The sequence below is a fragment of the Triturus cristatus genome, chromosome 4_2 (assembly GCF_964204655.1).
Source record: "Triturus cristatus chromosome 4_2, aTriCri1.1, whole genome shotgun sequence".
Classification (NCBI taxonomy): domain Eukaryota; kingdom Metazoa; phylum Chordata; class Amphibia; order Caudata; family Salamandridae; genus Triturus; species Triturus cristatus.
Window position 1 is genome coordinate 488,019,028 of NC_140586.1, and position 19,649 is coordinate 488,038,676.

Below are 19,649 nucleotides of genomic sequence, written 5' to 3' on the forward strand. Positions count from 1 at the left end.
TATCCAACAGTTGGCGAATACCAGAAGCAGAATGGATCTTACTTCTATCAGTTCACAATGCTTGAAATAAAGTATAATGTGCCGAACATAATCTTTTTTCCTGAGTTTCCATAATTTCACCATAAACATCTTCAAGATAAAATATAACGTTTAGAAAAACATTACCATAGCAGTTGACACCAGAAGCATTTTCTAATTGGTATCTGACAACATCATCACTTGTTTTTATTTTCTGTTTCTATACATCTTTTTTTTCTCTTGATTTTGTTTTTGCTTTCCAACCATAGTTGATTTTTCAACATGTTTGCATTTTGAACACACAACACGTTTCTCATAAATAGGATATTCACCTAAACTTGGAGCATAAAGCCTTCTCAAACGATTATATTCTCTTACACAATTAACATCAGCACTAACCTTGTTCTCCTCAAAATCAATTAAATACAAACCAGACAACGTTCTAACTCGAGATAATGCAACATATACCATTTCTTCTTTAAACACAGTTCTTCCTACATTTACCAAAGCGTGATCTACACTTAAACCTTGAGATTTAGGAATAGATATTGCATATGCTAAACAGAAGGAAAACTGTTTTCTACGAATGTACAAGTCTCTTATAAGCAAAAAACATACAGCACAACGCGCAATCTGTCTTACCTCTGTAATCTGATCAAATTTAACTTTCAAGAATTTAATTCCATTTCTCTTTTGATATTTCACAAAATCAACAACTTTCCCCATTGCTCCATTCACTAAACCTTCTTCTACATTCAGATTACGCCTCAAAATTACCCTACAGTTTAAACATACATCTCATTTTTTTTCTAATTCAGCAGTTTTTGATACAGACTTTTCCAGAGAATCCAATTTAGTCTATAGTTTTTCAGAAAGAAGAATTGTTATTCCTTGATGCTCGATTTTATAAATAGCTTCAATGTGAACTATTTCTTGATTTTCTAATTTCATAAGCTCTCCATCACCTCATTTTCAAAACCATACAGTATATTTAAAGATGACAAACTACACTTCTTCTTTGTGAAAAATTCCTAAACATATATAAAGTACTTATTTAACAACAGGTCAAACATAATGCATATTTTGTTACCAATATGAAACACCACACTTTACTAACAGTATATTATTTTGAAATAAAAAATACTTTAAAACTTAAAATTATCACCTCAAATACTTAATCACTACTACAGAACACATAACACACCGTGTTCATTTCTACCTCACCTTTGTAGTTGGTATGCAGATTTCAACTGTCACACACACATGTAATTCTTTCTTTGTCATACAGTACGGCTTTCATCAAGAATGGAACCAGTAATGGCACAATTTCTCTGTCACTCCACATATAAATACATGTAAAGAACAAATCACAATACTTCATTCCTTCATCGACATTCCAAAACTTATCTCCATTGGTTATTTTTGAATTTTCCATATGAAAAGCTACTTAATATTCCGCGCCACATACAGGTCAGAAGTTCAACCTATTTTATCACCACCCTTTCTGGAACATTCTATGACACCTGCAGGTTAAAAGTTCAACATTTTTTTAAAGGTAACGTTTTTTTTTTTCAGCATATTCTCGAACATTTAACAGCACCTGCGGGTTAAAGGTTCACTATTGTGTTAAGTTCCAAATGTATCTTTCAAATGTAAGCAGCACGTCAGCGTAAATGGACCCCATTTTGTGGTCTCTGAGGTATGCAGACACAGATTTGTTGACTTTTTCCGAGATTTCTCAATCTGAGGACAAAATTGTTTGGACCATTTCCACTTCAGTCTTTGGCATATATTAGAATATACAAAGACAGTTTGAAGCAAAAGTAACCTCAATTGTCCAAAGGTGTCCTTCATAAGCATTTCCAAATCTCAATGTGTCAATGTGCCTAGGTCGATTCCACCACAGTGCACAATCATGAGGTTAGGGTGTTGGAGATGCAAACAGCTTTTAACCAAAGGCATCAATTGGTGCCACTTCAATCCTCTCTGTCCAAACCATTTAATGTCCACATTTTGTAAACCTAGGTCTAAGTCGATACGTCTCTGTTCTGCATACCTCTTGCACCAGAAAACATAGCTATGTCCTACGATCCACACTAGCATTTTGAAGGTATGGCTGGAAGGTATGGAAAGATGTCTGTAGCTCATGTAGTTCCTTCGTAGAATAAGAGATATGTTTAAAGATGGGGAACTAGTTTCTTTTCGCATACAAAACGGTACTTGATTGGGAGATGAAAAGCATTGTTTTTTAAAAGTAGGGTGCACATTCGTTTTGTGGAAAAGTATGTTTGTGATTGGTTAAGAAAAAGCAGTTTGCACGTACATATTATAGTACATATTATAGGATAAAATTTGCTCAGCTCAACCACACCTGCTACTTGCATTTGGAAGGCACTGTTCGAACTTAAAACAATCGTGAACTTTTAACCTGCACATGCCGTTAAATGTTCGAGAAAATGTTGCAAAAAAATATCGTTAGGTTTAAAAAATTGATGAACTTTTAACCTCCACGTGTTGTAGAATGTTCTAGAAAGTGTGTTGATAGAATAAGTTGCATTTCTGACTTCGATGTATACTTGAATATTAAAAAAACTATTTATATGGAAAAGTAGAAAGGCAGTAATAGAGAGAATTTTTGAAAGCTAAAAGAACCAAGGAACTATTGTAATTTGTTCTGGATTACCTACCGGCGGTCGGCAGTAGGTAGTTATCACTGTTAACGGTCTGAAAGTGCGGTTGTTGGTCAGAGTGGCATGGTGGTGATATGATATGGTGCTACACTCAGGTATGAAACTGAGAGTCTAAACCGTGAGGTCATTGCTGTAAGGTGATGTGGTCTGGTGTTTGTAGCATATGTGTGCAAGTAGTGTTAGTAGGTGTTTACACCATACAGGGAGTGGGAAGCGAACTACTGACCGCTACCGTGTGTTGATAGTATACCGGAAGCGGTAGGCGAAGTAGTTACGCCTACCGGTGTAAAGACTTGGGGATGAAACCTGGCTGATTACTGTAAAGTGATGGGCTCTGGGAGGTGTAGGATACTAGCCGCTGTAGTATAAGTGTGTAAGTAGTGTTAGTATGCGTTTATAGTATATAGGGAGCGGGAAGCGAACTAATCATCCCTACTGATGTGAAGACTCGGGATTAAACCGTGAGCCTAAATTGTGAGCTCATTGCTGTAAAGTGATGTGCTCTGGGCGCTGTAGCATATTTGTGGAAGAAGTGTTAGTTTACGTTTATACAATATAGGGAGTGGGAAGCGAAAGTCTTACCCCTACCGGTGTCAAGACTCGTGGATGAATCTATGAACTCATGTGCTCTGTGTAGTATTCCATTGTAAGTCATAGTAGAATGTTAGTATGTAATTCTACTAGAATCTAAGGGGCATATTATCAAGGAACGGCGTTAAAATTATCGTCGCTTTAGCGGCAGGAAACTACCGCTAAAACGGCGATAATGGGCTTGATAATATGCCGTAGAGAATTCCAATAGAAGCCCATGTTACCACGAGAACATGGGCTTCTATTGGAATTCTCTACGGCATATTATGCAGCCCATTATCGCCGTTGTAGCGGCAGTTTCCTACTGCTAAAGCAGAGATAATTTTAACGCCGTTCCTTGATAATATGGCCCGCAGTATGTAATGTTAGATTGTAGGGCTGTCATGAGTGGAACCTTGCGGAGTTTGTACACAGTGCTGCATTAGACGGTTGCTTTGCTGTCTGCTCCTGTTGGTGGTTGTTTCAGGTGTCTTGTTTTCTTGTAATAAATCTGCTTATTGCATTCACTGCTGTCTGCCTCTTCACTTGATAAATTTGGCGATGAGTGGGAGAAGGCAAAAAGAAGGCACCACTCAGCAATATTTCAAAATTGCTTACGTTGTGCTGAAGACCCGTTTTGTTTGTGTAGCTGTTTCTACTCATGCCAGGGTCGTCGGCTCATTGAACTATGCCATCCGACTTCTGGTAGGATTTATATTTTTAGATTTTGCGCTTCCTCCGCTTCTTTACTACATTCTGGTACTACACGTGTGTAAGTAGTGTTAGCATGCGTTTATACTAACAAATGCATCATGGTAGTAGGGAGGGCGACCTCTCAGGTGCAGCTCATACAATTTCCAGGGGTATGCATTCGCTGGACATTTGTGCTAGCTGTTAGAGAGTGGTGCATGGCTTCCACCCTGTGATAGCAAATACTTGTTCGACTACTTGAAGCGAAAGGAGGAAAACCTTGTATCGCTGTAATAGAGGGGATGCGGATGGTAAAAATGGAGAGAAAAGAACAAAAAAAAAAAGCGGGGTCTCACCCGTTCTTTTAAATGAGGCCCCTGGTGGGTGGGTAATGTTCCATGGCCAATCCAATTATTATATTGCGGGGTCTCTGTAGGACTGGGAATCTTAACGTCACATGGCGCGGAAGGGAACAGAGACGTTTTGCAGCCTAGAGGAGCGCCACCCCTTCCGGGTATTGTTTACTAATTGTTCGGGGGGTTCGAGGCCAACTGAAGTCCGGGGATCGCCACACTCTGGGTCTTTATTTAAATATGCAGGGTGGGCCTCGGCAGTCCCTGAAGCCTCGGTGGTCCTAGGCAGTGCCTTATTTGTTCTGTAATCACAAGGGCAATACTTATAGTGTTATAAAGTGATACACTCATAGAACTCTTGCAGTTGTTCAATTACCCAGGCTTCATTTGTCTAATAGTCAGTTAGATTATGTTTGGTAGGTGCACTCTAATATTAAATAATGTTGTCCTTAAAATATCCTATAAACAATAGACAAGTGCCGTCAGAAAAAGAAGAAATAAGTAACCTTTATTAAAACAGAAATAAATAGAAATGTAACTTTATTAGAACAGTATAATAAAAAAAATGTGGGTTGGACTCCAGTGGAAGCAGCGAAGGAAACCTGCAAGACAAAAATGAAACATAAGTATGTGTGCTATGTGGAAGAGGTAAAGAAAGGCAGTCCGAATGAAATGACCATAGTGAGAATGGAAGGGAGGGGGAGTGGGTGGAAGGGAGAAGTGGAGGGAGAGTCAAAAGAAGAGAGGGAGGAGGAGACAGAGCGTTGGCCTATTGCACCCAGCCCTTAGTGTTTACCCTCTGTCACCCATTTGTCTAGGACGCTGGGGTCTGCGAGAAAGAGTGTGGTTCAGCAAGTCCTTAAAATTAAATACATGTGGCCAGAGATTATGGTCCATATTATGAAGGAAGGGCGATAACATTATTGCCACTTTAGCGGCAGGAAACTGCTGCTAAAGCGGCGATAAGGGGTTGATAATATGCCCTTGTGAATTCCCTTAGAAGCCCAGGTTCTGGTGTGAACCTGGGCTTCTATGGGAATTTACAAGGACATATTATTAACCCCTTATTGTTGCTTTAGCGGCAGTTTCCTGTCGCTAAAGTGGTGATAATGTTATCGCCGTTGTTTGATAATATAGTCCTACATTATTAGCTACGGGAAAATCTCTTGCATGCACCTGTGCACCCAGGGTGCTGCACCCCAACCCCTTCCCCCCGCACTGTGCTCAATTGTAGATCTTGCACACCGAGGCTTCACTGTTCACCTGCCACCACTGATGTGTCCCACGACATGTTGGTGCAAGCTCCTGGTCCGGGGTATGTTTGTCCGATGTGTCTTGATACCACGATGGAAGGTGTCACAATGCCAGGGCATCATTGCGGGGTCAGCTCCCGCTCCGCCCTTCTTGTGGCAATCAATGGAATGTCTGAAAAGGGAGAAATAATTTAATGGTGGAAACGTCTAGAGGTAAATGAAGGTTTATTTCAAGCTTGATAGAAAATAGGAGTTGAGTGCATCCTTCGTTTTTGATGTACGATCTACCCACTGTTAGTGGAATCGTGGTTCAAAGAGGCGTTGGAGTGCACGAGAATACACAAGGTTAAATAATAATATGTTATGCCAACGTTCACATACAAAGGAACAGAGCGCATGCCAGAAGCATAATGTGCGCGTGTAATGCAGTGGCGGGAGCCTGTGTGCATGTACACTTAGTAAGGAGATCACTACAGTGTCCTAAAAGCCAACGCCACGTGTCTGTAGGGCAGCGCTGCCCGCTGGCTCAGGCCTACAGTACGGGCCAGCAGGTCCTTAAAATTAGACCGATGTGACTGAATGAGGTCAGAGATCATATCATTACGCACGGCAACATCGCTTTTTCGCACGTGTGAACTCAGAGTGATGCACCCCACCCCTCCCGCAGAACCGCCCTCAACAGGTGTCTGTAGGGCAGCGCTGCCCATAGGTTCAGGCCTACCTTATGGTATAGCAGGTCTTTAAAATGAGACAGAGATGTGACTGAATGAGGTCAAAGATCGTATCATAACACATGACAATATCGCTTATTCGTACGTGCGCAGTCTGGCTGATGCATCCCATCCCTCCCGCAGCACCGCGCTGTAGAGGTGTCTGTAGGCCAGCGCTGCTCGCTGGCTCAGGCCTACAGTACAGTCCAGCAGGTCTTTAAAATGAGACAGAGATGTGACTGAATGAGGTCAAAGATCACATCATAACACATGGCACTATTGTTTGTTCGGACCTGCGCAGCTAGGCTGAAGCACCCCACCCCTCTCGCCACAGCGCGCTCAATTGAAGGCCCTGTGCACCCAGGCCGCTCCTGCTTACCTGCTGTCATTGTTGTGTGAGCAAACACTACAGACAGCAGTGCTCACAATTCAGATGGAGTGTTGATTGCAGGAGAGTGTACACCTCATGGATCCCTTTCGTAGACGACGGGCAGTAGGGCTCACAATTTAGAGCCCGTGTTGATTGCCAGGATGGAGTACACCTCATGGATCCATTTCTTTTTTTTATTGCACATTGTGATATGCGAGGTGGATGCGGCAAAACATTTAAGGTAGTGTGGAAGAAGAGGGACGTGTGATGTCGTGGTTATCCTTATACGTACGCAAAGTGGGCTGGGCTTGTGTACGCCAGGTCAGCGTAGGGGTGTGAATAATTATTCCGTGGACATGGGTGTTGTTCAGTTCCTGCCTGGCCAGGAAGTGTACTTATGTGTGTTTCTTTTGTAGTTTTGACCTCGCAGAGTATGCAATTTAGATTAGTGTAGCATGTGTCGGGAGGGCGGAAACTATTGTTAATGAGATGGCATGTGATCTAGGATGTGCAGTCTGCCCGTGGCTGATGATGCTCCTTAGAGCCAGCAATAGCCATGCCGAAAGGCAGCACAATAATGTACAGACACACACACCAGGGGCATCGTGTAACACATATTTGTTTTTTTATGGAATATTTGAGATGCATGGCAATCCCACGTGGAAGGCTAATGTACAGAGCATGAATATTGATCAAGATGATCGTTGCATGTTGTATATAGTATAAGATATGTGTATACAGGAAAACACTTTTCAAAAAGCTTTCTAAGCAGAAGAGGTGTCTCTCATCAAACGCTGTAGAGAGAATGAGTAAAATGTGTGGGGTCATACAACTGTTACAATGGGAAATGTTATGAACCAATCAAATGCTTAAAATAATTTAGATTTTCGCATGCTCTCATATACTGTTTAAAGTTATTTAGATATACTTTTGAGACAAAAAAAAGGGAATGGCGTACCCGGTGCGATACTACATGCCTGTGACGTAACACAGGGCCTGGCAGCGTGAACTCATCGAATACACAACGCACAGCAGGTGCGACCCCATACGTACATGACGTAACGTGTGGCTTGGTACTGCATACCCGTTGGATACCAAAGTAGTACCTGGGGTGACTTCATGCGTATATTATGTTACACGGGACGCGGTGCCACAAACTCGTCGGATGCGAAATGCGCATCATTTTCGAGTTTAGCAATATGGCGGATACGATTGGAGTGGTGATGGAGCGTGGTACGCTACCGGTATGGGAGTGCAGTTTTCTCCCCCAAAAATAAAATATACATATTTTTTGGGGAAGATATAAAACATTACATGATTTTTAAAATTAAAAACAAGAAGTATAATAGAGTTCCAAAATATTTAAAAATATAATAGAAAAAATAGAGGTGTTATAAATATGAAAATATGAAATTAATATTTAAAAACCTTTGAAATTCACAGAAAAAAACATAGGTTTTACAGACGTTATAGTTAGGAATTAGTATTTAAAAAACCTTTGAAATTCACAAAAAAAACCATAGGTTTCAGGGACGTTATAGTTAGTTGAACATTTGACTCATAAAACCAGAGAAATTTGCCAGTTATAGTTAGTTGAGCTAACTATATCTTGCGCGCCCGCAATGCACTGCTGATGATGTCACATATTACATCACTCATGACATGCTCAGTGACATCACTGATGACATCACTGATGACATCTCAAATGACATGACGAGTATCGGCTCATGAAACAGCTGTCAGACAATGAGATCCATGTCCAGAATGAACCAGATGGAGGACTCCCCGCAACCAAGAGGAAGGGGCAGAGGGAGAGGAAGGGGTACCAGAGGAAGAGGAGGAAAAGGTCCAGGCAAAGAAGAAAGAAAAGAGAAAACTATGGATATGGGAAGAAGACAAACACGCTCCAGGAAGAATCAGTAATGGATAATTGGATGGTAAATCAAACAATCGTCAATTTAACAACTAAGACAATCAGCAAAAAAGATAAAAGACTCTCTTTTTGTCCTGCAGTTCCCATGAATTATGATGAAAGTAAAATTGATGTGTTCAAATTTTGTAAGAAATTGAAACTTAAAAAGTGGCATAAACTGAAACCAGCCAAAAGTAGGGAATAACATCACATAGTATGAACTACACAGGAGGAAGAATTATCGATTGGGGATAGAGATACCATGATTATTCTTCATGAACTCCAAAATAATCCAGATGAGACAAAGATGAGTCCAGATTCACTACTCATTTCAGATCAAACATGATAAGGCAGCCTGTAGTAGCTTTAAACCACAATCCACCTTTGTACCCAGAATGGGCCATGACAATATTGACACCTTTCAAGAACTAGTGAGCAATGAAATGCTGAATTTCAGGCAAAAACGTTGGTCTAAAAAATGAAGAAATTGAAGCATAACCTAACAGCTACACAAAAAAAAGATATAAACGATCTAGCAACAGATGAAAGTATCGTAGTAAGACCTGTAGATAAAGGTGGAAATATTGTTATTCTATCTAGAGAGATGTACGTTAATGAAGCTATACGCCAACTTAATGACAGTAACACCTACATCAGTGTTACACAGGTAGAATATAACAATAGTATTTCCAATGGATGGGAGCTACTCAATGAATGGAAAGACAAGGGACTGCTAGAGTGGGAGGAGTTTTGTTTTTTGAAAAGGGATTATCCCATTCTACCAGTTATGTACCTGCTCCCTAAGATTCACAAGAATACGGAGAATCCCCCGGGTAGACCTATTATTTCATCAAAAGGTAGTGCCTTGGAAAACATCTCAAGATACATAGATAATTTCTTGAGAGAGTTTGTTTCTACTCTTCCTTCCTACGTAAGAGACACGAAAGATTTTTTGAATAAAATTGCCAATTGAGTGTGGAGAGAAGACTACATCCTTATGACTTTGGATGTTAATTCACTCTATACTATAGTAGACCATGAACAGGGGATAGAAGCTTGCGCTAAATTCCTAAAACGCAGAAACATCAGCCTTTTGGAACATACAAATATGATCATAGATATGATCAGATTTTGTTTCACGAATAACTACTTTACCAGGGTTAAATTGTGGCTCAGGTACATTGATGATATTTTTGTGGTGTGGCAGGGTGAGGAAAGAGATGCCTTACGTTTCATTGAAGAGTTAAATCATAATGAAAAGAATCTTACCCTAACGTGTACCATGAGCAGGGAAGGAGTTGAATATCTAGACACGAAGGTACTAGTGAAAAATAACATCATACATACGATCCTCTATCGCAAATGTACTGCAGGTAATACACTTTTGAAAGTCTGTCTAATGTAAATATATATTTATTTCCCGCAGGAGGAAAGGAAGGGAAAACTTCATTAACCAGTGCCAACTAGATCCCTACCCTTTTCTTCAGACCATCCAACGATTATGTGTGACATCTAAGATAAGATTTTAACTTTACACATGTTTGATAGAATCATGCAAACACGATCGGGTAGTGATTTATATATAGGGGGTGAATAAGCGAGTGATCATGAATATCATTAGACATGTATTGACAAATGTGAACTCATATTGACTTCCCTCCAGTGATTAAATATATACACTCACTAAATCTAAGACATTATGAAATTGACTTTACCATGCACCCACTAGTAAGGGTTATAAATATTAATATGGTTCCAGCGACTTTCAAGTACGATGACATGTGACCGCGAAGTATCAATTTGTAATGAATGCATTAGAATACAATGTATCAATATGGTATGTATAGTTGGAAAAAGGTCGCATTTATGAGGACTTTGGTACTACATAGACCATAATCTCATATTAATGATTGACGGGCCCATGATTGTGATCGATAAAGATACCAAATATTGTTGACGATCAGAAATAATGAAGAGACAATAAGTGATATGTAGTTAACAACTTAAGTAATATACATGTAGAAGAATACATGAAGCAACGATTATATGAAGAATGTACTGGGCTATAGCGATATTTACAAAATGGCGCCCACGTTGCAGAAACTTTTGCTGTATATTGGGAAGTCCTTTGTCTATGTTCACTAATTTAGAAATGTATGTAATGGCATCCAATGTTTACCAACGCTGTGTGAACAAGCCGCCACAGTGGCGAAACGCGTCACGGCGGGTTTATGATTGAAATAAACCCCCAATTTAATTGAACAAAGTCTGGTTTTATCTGCGTCAGGAGACTCTGAGAGCGCGAGTGGTATTTGGTGGGTAAATGGAATTACCCCATATTTGGCAGGGAGAAGGGTCTTGGTCTAGAAAGCACGCTTTTGTTTATTTGGTGTAAATCCGTTCAGTAGTTTTGGAGAAATATCGAAATTTACAGATATCGATATTTGGGAATTCTGCCATCAGATTGGCTGAGGCGTTACGAGAACGAGTTTGCTGCTTTTTGGCTGCGAGCGGTGTGAGCGGTTGTAACTAGGAAGTGTTGGCAGCCATTTTGTGATTCTGTTGATGCGAGAAAGTGGAAAAAAGGACAAAAAAAGTAGGAAAGAGGAGGGTAGGTGCACTGTAACCTCTGTGGGGTGTTTAGGGTGTGCTATACAGGGGTGCGAAGCGAACTACTCATCCCTACCAGTCTGAAAGTGCTGGGCTATGGAAATTAAGTGAGGTATTGCCTAGAGTCTGATGCTGCTAAGGTGAGCTGCTGCGGGACTCGGGGATTAAAGCGTGAGCCCAAACTGTGTGTCTTATGCTGTGAAGTCATGTGCCCTCTCCGTTGCACCACACTTGTGGAAATAGTGTCAGCATGTGTTTATACCTACTAGGACGAACTACTGACCCCTACTGGTCTGAAAGTGCTGGGGTACGAAAAATATGTGAGGTATTGTCTAGAGTCTCATGCTGCTAAGCTGAGTTGTTGCAGGACTCAGGGATGAAAGCGTGAGTCCAAACTGTGTGTCATATGTGGTGAAGGCATGTGCTCTGGCCGCTGTGCCACATCTGTCCAAGTAGTGTCAGCATATAGTTATACCTACTCGGAGGGACTTTTGTTTCGAACATTGTAACTTGTGTATGGTGCTTAAAGGGTGTTATACAGGGAGTGCGAAGGTAAATTTGTACGTATTAAATCAATTCGGTACTTGTAAAGTGCAAACTACTCACTCGTACGGTCTGATGACGCTGGGGGCGTAAGCTGAGCTGCTGCCGAAGTCGGGGATAAAGCCACTGAACTACTGACCCCTACAGGTCAGAAAGTGCATGGTACGGATATTAAGTGAGGTATTGCCTAGAGTGTCATGCTGCTAAATTGAGCTGCTGGTGGACTCGGGGATGAAACCATGAGCCCAAACTGTGTGTCCTATGCTGTGAAGTCATGTGCTCTGGGCGCTGTGCCACACCTGTCCATGTAGTGTCAGTAATATTTTATACGCTTAAAAAAATCATGAACTTTTTATCTGCAGGTGTCGTAGAATGATCCAGAAAGGGTGGTGATAAAATAGGTTGAACTTCTGACCTGTATGTGGCGCGGAATATTAAGTAGCTTTTCATATGGAAAATGCAAAAATAACCAATGGAGATAAGTTTTGGAATGTCGATGAAGGAATGAAGTATTCTGATTTGTTCTTTACATGTATTTATATGTGGAGTGACAGAGAAATTGTGCCTTTACTGGTTCCATTCTTGATGAAAGCGGTGCATTACATGTACTGTGTGACAAAGAAAGAATTGCATGCGTGTGTGAAAATTGGAATCTGCATACCAACTACAAAGGTGAGGTAGAAATGAACAAGGTGTGTTATGTGTTCTGTAGTAGTGATTAAGTATTTGAGGTGATATTTTTAAGTTTGAAAGTATTTTTTATTTCAAAATAATATACTGTTAGTAAAGTGTGGTGTTTCATATTGGTTATAAAATATGCATAATGTTTGACCTCTTGTTAAATAATTACTTTATATATGTTTAGGAATTTTTCACAAAGAAGAAGTGTAGTTTGTCATCTTTAAAGGACTGTATGGTTTTGAAAATTAGGTACAGCGTTAATTTGGGCTTGCTAATGTATTCAGGCGAGATAAACAAAATGTCCCACGTTTGCAACTTATACTTTTTGTGGAAATAGTGGGGACGGGTAGGAGATGTATGTGTTATTAAGTTAAAAGCAATAAAAACAAACCCAGAAATGTTATGTGGACAGGTTGTGGTCTCATTTTTGACACTGAAAGGTAGATTTGAATATAAGTCTAGGTAGGTTGTTGTACTGTGAGGCTGTCTAGAGTGTTTGGAGATTACAAAGAGAAGAGATGGAGATAGTAAAAGTGATACGTTCCTTTTATACGTACGCATAGTTTGAATCATTTGATCATAGGTTGAGATAATATATGAACATGTTTTCTGGTGTGCATTTGGGTATAGTTAATAGTTTTAGTCGTTTCTGACTAGTGAATAATAAAAAGGTAGATATACTAAAATATAGGGTAGTAAACGTATTAATGATTGTCTGTTCTTATGAAATAGAAGTTGTTGGGGAGTGTTTCTTTAGAAGAGATGTTTTATAAATGTGTGAGAGATAAAAAAGAAATGAAAATGTTCGGTATATTTTCTGTATGACTTTCTTGACATTAGTAAACTACATGTGATTATAAGTGATACTAATTGTCAGGCTGTGTCCCTGTGCTGAATATACGTAGGTGTTTAAGTGGTCCAGGTTTTACCAGTGCTCAGCTTCACTATCACTTTTGAGACACTCGTCAATTTTTTCATTCCATGTAATGTCCTTAATATACATACAGCAAAGGGACGGTATATCAAAAGTTTGGGAATCAGAACTTTGTTTACTCTCCCCATCCTCTGCTATACACTCTACAGAGTGTTTAAATGACTTTATTAACATGCAGATGTCTAGCTAGTAAAGGTGGTGTAGTGCCACTGGGTCCATTTATAAACTGTGCTATGGGATGATTTATGTTTTACCCGCCAATTTGCATGTTTGAATACTTTTTGCTGATAAGCGTTCCGGAAGACACCTGTTAAAATGAAGCCTGTGTATGGGTATAGTGGCGCTACTAGGAATGGTGGGGGTTTCTGTTTGATTTTGTATGGTTAAGCAAAGGCGGGGGTGGGGGAGGTGGGTATGTTGGTGATTAAAACACAGACTTTAGTAACGTGCAGATGTCTAGCTGCTAAAGGTGACATACTACCACTGAGACACATTTTTCTGGTGGAAATCCACCAGTATACTGGATGCACTGCTAACAATACTCTATATAAATTACACTTTGTACTGCAAAAAAGAATTACAATTTATACGTTGTATTGAAACATAGTTTTTTTATCTATAATGTACTAATGCTGAATCAAGTATTATACATTGTTCTAAACAACGACTGTCTGAAGTGTAAATCATTACTTCATTACTTCATTGATAAATAACACAAATTCTGATACTTGATGATGGACACAAGTGTCTGATTAACAATTGAACAATACTTCAAGGTTGCCCAGCTATGCCCAATGCATTTGGGGATTAACAAAATCCCTTCTTCAGGGGCCACTGAAAACATTAAAGAAAAGACATGAGAAATTAATTGTGAGATTTGTCCACTAACAATAAACATTTTTTAGATACATCGTCTATCAGTGTACAATGATGGTAAAAAGGTCCCTTTATACAAATTACCTAAGGCAATGCCGAAAATATAGAGTGCAAAAGATTGTGAAAACTCCTAATGAAATTCTAAAAATTGAGATAAAGTGTGCATGTGCTTTCAACACCCTCATACCATGTGCAAGACCAACCCGAAATGTTGGAATCAACCATGACGCATAGTAATAAAAATCACCAACCTCTGCCAACACAATATTATACTCACTGAAGGGCTTAGATAACCAGCAAGCCTTGCTTGGGAAATCCGAAAATAAAGAGAAGAAGAACTATTGCGCTGTGAAATGAAATGACAAATCTATGAATCTAACTACCTTATGTTAAACTGTCACCAATCTCATAAATATGCTTAAAAAAGTGACCTTGTCACAAACTTCACATATATTGCGATAGTTGGTTCCTCTATCAACTATTAGGGGGTGTATTTCTCGAAAGACACCTGTCTTCTTGCATGGGGATCCCAGAAACAAATGTAAAACGAAGTGCACTGTGGACGGGAGTGACGAAGTCATGAATCTGAATGCCTTATATTTAGTTGTCACATAGTTTGCAACATTTATTTAAATAAGTTACCTCACCGTAAGCTTGACATTAATGAATACGCGTCTCTGTCTGCCGAATCCGTCTAATGATGGAAATGATTCTTTAGATGCCTTTTCTCTTAGAACGTTCTATGTGCGTATGTAATATAACGCTCAAATTTTAGTCTTATTTTCTCATAACCGTATGGCAACAAGTGTTTAAAATTCCTTGTTCCTAAACTGTATCAAATTTTACCAACACGTTTGACTCACCGCCACTAAGCAGAAGCCACCTGTTCTCGTAACGTTTACACGCCGCGTTTCCTGGTTGTTAGTTCACTGCAGGGTTGCCGAATGAAATAGATGCGTAGTTGCAGACTACCGCGAGATTTGAGGTGGCAACTGAAGAAGGACTCTGAAACTACTTATGCTAATGCCATCTTGAAATGTAGATTTATGTCATATAATCACTGTGGTTAACCGTAAATAATGTGTAAAAAGATTTATGTTGCAGCTGAATAAGCTTGCCTGAGTTAAAAAAGGTGTCAATGCTGACGTAATATCAATAAAATGTTGTGTGAATGAAATATGGATGAAGCCGATAGAAATAATAGAAAATGGAAATGTGAGTGTACTAGTGTGTAACTCGCCGATTTGGAGTGGTGCTAAATGAATAACAATTTATCTATGATGATGACCGAGAAGAAAATAGAATGTTCACAAGAAATAACCTCCATCCAAAACAGTGAAAATCAAAAATTACCATGAACGGAACGTGTGCTGGTATAAAAATACTGATTTGTTAAAGATGCTGAGTAATTAACTGTGTCTCAATGGTGATAACCAAAAAGAATGGAACGTGCTCTACTAATATATTAAACATACGTGTCCTCCATGAAAGACAGTGTGAATTGGAGATTGCCATAAGTAAAACGTATTCACAATCTAAACAGAGTACATGATGAGTTTTAATGCGTTATCAATTGTATCATAGGAAGCATTGCATTTAAATTTTATCATTAAGGCCACTTGGCATTAATGTCTGCAAAAATGTTGTCCACCACGCTTCTCTTTGAGCTAGAAATCTGGTATTGTCTGCACCTAATTTGAAAACTGTTATTTCTAGAATCATGTATCTCAATTGTGCATTTGTATGTTGATGTTCTGTCCAATGTGACACGAAGTGTGATTTGATAATTTTTGTGCGTATGGTACTCTTATGTTCTGTAATTCGTACCTTGACTTTGCATGTAGTTTTCCCCACATAGAGGAGTCCACAAGGACATTTTATGGTATATATTACATTACTGGAGTTACAATCTCCATTGTACCCCAGTGTAATAGGTTTCCCTGAGTGTGGGTGATTAATGCTATTCCCTGTTATAACATTATTACAATTAACGCAGTTAAAACATTTACGCATCCCTGTGTACCTTGCGTGTTGTGAGTCTTTAGATTCTGATAACATTTCCTTGACGTTTTTACTGCGTGTATATGCAAACAAAGGCTCTTCACGGAATAATCCATTGAAATCTGGCTCATGTTGCAGCAATTCCCATCTTGACCTTATGATTTTTCTAATGGTGTATGATTTAGTTGAGAATTTGGACACAAAAACATGTCGACTTTGATTTGTTTTAGATTTAGTAACTAGTAGTTCTTTGCGTTCCTGTAATTGTGTCTTGGCCAGTGCTCTATCCAATGTGCTTTGAGGATATCCTCGCTGTTTGAATTTGACACATTGTTCCCCCAAAGCAGAGTCTAGCTTTGCCTTGTCAGATACTATTCTCTTGATTCTAAGCATCTGTGAGTATGGAAGATTTTGTAGTAAAGAAGGACAATGAAAACTGGAGACTAACAAAAGATTATTGCGATCCGATGGTTTGGTGTACACTAATGTTTGGAATCCATTATGTTTCTTGGTTATTAAAACATCCAGAAATGGTAAACTGTCTTCACTAATGTTGTAGGTAAATTTAATCCGTGCATTTTTGGAATTTAACACCTTGATTTGTGATTCCAAAGATTCTTTTGTGGTGTTCGAAATGAGAAATATGTCATCTATGAATCTGACGTAAAACGCCAGATTAGTGCTCCATAATTCTTCAGAAAAAATGTTATCAAATTCAAACTTGGACATGAACGTATTTGCGTACGATGGAGCCCCTGAAAAACCCATAGAGGTACCGCTAGTTTGTAGATAGAAATCGTCCTTTCATTGGAGGTAACTGTGTTGTAGACAGAATGTTAATAATTTCAAAATGAAAACTTTGTTGACTCCAATATCTGGTAATTGCAATAGTGCCCATTCACGTGTTTCTATTCCTTCTTTCAGAGGTATTGAAGTGTACAATGATGTCACATCGATAGTACAAAGAATCCATGTGTGAGAGTAATGGTCACTAGCTTCTTCAAGTAATTTTAGAAAATGTGTGGTGTCTTTTACGTAGCTTCTCCATGTCTGCACAAATTTCTGCAGAAAAAAGTCCACAAATTGACCAGCTGGTGTAAAAATAGAGCGGTACAAAAGAGGGTGGTGATGGACGGAGCATGAGAACCAATCAAACACTCACACCCAGTCAACAGATCTGGGTTTAATCCATCACCGTTCTTTAGCCCACTCTGCCACCCCAGTTCAGACATGGCCATATGCAAATCAGTCTGACCCTGTGCCTCATGGTAACAGTCCAGCCCGAACTGCCAAGCCATGCCTTCCCTGGACCGGAAACAAGCTTCCTAGGACCGGTTTCTGGCATTTCAGCCGTCTTCAGCCAGGCTTGCTTGAATCCAGTGGCAAAGTGAGCAAGGGACTCAACGTCTGAGCATACCCTGCCAACTTATGGTGAACAAAGCGGTACAAAAGAGGGTGGTGATGGACGGAGCATCAGAACCAATCAAACACTCACACCCAGTCAACAGATCTGGGTTTAATCCATCACCGTTCTTTAGCCTACTCTGCCACCCCGGTTCAGACATGGCCATATGCAAATCAGTCTGACCCTGTGCCTCATGGTAACAGTCCAGCCCGAACTGCCAACCCATGCCTTCCCTGGACTGGAAACAAGCTTCCTAGGACCGGTTTCTGGCATAGAATCACAGCCTGAAACTATCGGACGAAATGGCGGATCTTTGAGATTTTTATGTACTTTTGGCAACGTATACAACTTTGGTCTCCTTGGGTGTATGATGTTAAGGAAACTGCGTGTATTTGCTGTAATCCACAACATTTGTTCTGCATGATCCAAGATTTGATTGAGAGTATTCATTATCATGAATGTTGGATCTTGATCCAACTTAATGTAAGTTGTGGTGTCTTGTAAATGTTGGAGTACTTTTTGTTCGTAAAATCCTTTTTCCATGATAACTAATGCTCCCCCTTTATCTGCCATCTAAAATGTGAGTCTCTGGTCCTTTGCTAGATGTTTAATGATGCTGATTTCGTGTTTTTTTAGATTAGTTTGAACCCTCTGTCGTAAATTGAGTTTAGCAAAATCATTTCGAATCAGTGTTTCAAAGGAATCCAAAAGTTTATGTGACACTGGTGCCATGAAGGAACTTTTAGGCTTGAAAATTTGCAGCTCCGATTCCTGATCACTGCTTCTCATTTCTGCAGATTCTTGTGAGGAAACTACATTGGAGAAAAAATGCTTGAGTCGTAAATTTCTCATAAATTTGAAGGTGGAGACCCCAAGCTCCAAAGAGTTTGTGTGATGCGTAGGGACAAAAGATGTGCCTTTATTGAGTACCCATTGTAGTACCACTGGGACCATTTATAAAGCGCCCTAAGGCATGGTATATGTTTTACCCGCAAATTTGCATGTTTTAATACGTTTTGCTGATGAGCGTTTCGGGAGACATCTGTTGAAATGAATCCTCTGTATGGCTATAGTGGCGCTTCCAGGTTTGCTGGGTCTCTTTGTTTTATTGCGTAAAGTTAAGCAAGGGTGGGTGTGGAGGTGGTGTAGTGGTACTGGAACTATTTATAAACCGCCTTATGGTATGGTGTATGTTTTACTTGCAAAATTGCAGGTTTCAATACCTTTTGATGATGAGCGTTCTGGCAGACACCTGTTGAAATTAAGTCTATGTATGGCTATAGTGGCACTAAGGGGAGTGCTGGGGCTCGTTGTTTGATTTCATAAGGTTAAGCAAGGGCAGGGGTGGGGGTGGGAGAGGTGGGTATGTTGCTGATTATAACACAGACATTTGTAACGTGCATATGTGTAGCTAGTAAAGGTGATGTAGTGCCACTGGGTCCATTTAGAAAGCGCTCTATGGCATAGTATATGTTTTATCCTGAAATGTGCATGTTTTAATACCTTTTGTTGCTGAGCGTTCCGGCAGACACTTGTTGAAATTAAGTCCCTGTATTACTATAGTGGCTCTACCAGGTTTGCTGGGGCTCTTCCTTTGATTTCGTAAGGTTAAGCAAAGATGGGCATGAGGGTGGTGTAGTGGCACTGGGCCCATTTATGAACTGCTTTACGGTATGGTATATGTTTTACTCGCAAATTTGCATGTTTTAATACCTTTCGGTGATGATTGTTACAGCAGACAGCTACGCAAATCACACAACATTTCTGTGGATAACAAATCTTTGTGCTGATTGACACTCTTACACTGTGGTAGAAGACTGCCTGCGTTGATAGCAAATTATGAAACTTGGTGCCATTGTAGATTTAAATGGAAGCTTGGACCATTTCTTTGTTACTATGGTGCAGTCAGGGCTTTAAGTGGGAAAAAAAATGGGGGTGCTCTAAAAGGGGCGGGGCAAACCTCTTAAAGGGGTGTGGGCTATCCAAGTAGGGGCGTGGTCTAAATCAAGATAACTAGCATTGTGGGCTTAAGA